We start from the raw sequence: 1,259 nt of genomic DNA on the forward strand, positions 1-1,259 counted from the left end.
TGTTTTGTCCTGAATTAAGCTGATGCATGCAATGCGTGTCCATCAGTGGTATTGTATAGGTTATTTAGATGCGTAGTTAGTAGTCCAACTAACATTGCCAAAATACACATTTAACACTTTGATTTTTTGATGGTGCATAAAATAACCAACAAAAACATACTTGATGTATTATTTTTATCTTGCAATATATCCTCATATCATTGAATGGAACCTTTGCAATAGCAGTGAAAATGTTTAGTAAAATTGAGAACAACATTCCTGAAATGTTATATGTGAAAATGAATTACTCAAAGTATATATAAGAATCTCATTGTGTTTAGAAAGATTGTGTAGGTATCTTGGCTTCTGATAGATTGGTCTCTTTTTATGTAATTTTATTGGAGTGAAAGTATCTTCATTCATAGAAACAGTACTTCTCATGATTTCATTGTGTTCCAGTCTTGACATAAAGAATATGAACTATTTGTGTGTGTTCTTTTCCATCATTTCTCCATCACTGAATTGATTCACTGAATTCATGTTGTTAATGTTGCAATCAGCAATATTACAGATATATCATGGCAGACCTGACAAACAAGTGATTGATAGTGTTGTCAATGTCTCACAGTCAGGGCCTGACTACCCGATTTGTTTGTCGCCTTTAACGACAAATATAGGTTTCAGGGATGAGAATGGATATTTTTGTTTTCAGCTGAAACATCCTTGCAATGGGACGTGGTCCATAATTTGGGGGTGTTTATTGGGGAAGCCATCAGATTTTAACAAATTTGTGGTCACTAAAATTTGCGGAAATTCGCGGATACGCGGAAGATTCTCATCCCTGAGAATACCCAGTACCTGATTCACCCCAATTTGTGGTTATTAGCACTGTATCCATGCTCATGGGTGTCACTAAACTTGTATCCGTCTATGACCTGCCTCACTTCCAGTTGACAGACTGTGTGTGATAGGTTCACCTCACTCACTCTTCAGCAAGGACTGAAGCAGGCTTTGACAAATGTAACTTTTCAAGGTAGTCAACACTCAACCACTGCCCTCACAGAAAGTCTTCTAGTGACTTGGGTCTTATTTCAGTTACATATTGTATGTTGGCTTTATTGCGGATGAAAGCTCGAAGTGACACTTTTTGCCCTTTTGATTAAACCTATGAGCACGGGATAGTGCTGACAAACCAAGAAACATGATCAGGACAATTCTGGACTTCGATGGCACGAACAGCGGATCCTGGCACAACTAAGGGACACAAGCCAATCTTTCCC

Source organism: Haliotis cracherodii, unplaced genomic scaffold, assembly GCF_022045235.1.
Source record: "Haliotis cracherodii isolate W230 unplaced genomic scaffold, xgHalCrac1.p SCAF_5, whole genome shotgun sequence".
Lineage (NCBI taxonomy): Eukaryota > Metazoa > Mollusca > Gastropoda > Lepetellida > Haliotidae > Haliotis > Haliotis cracherodii.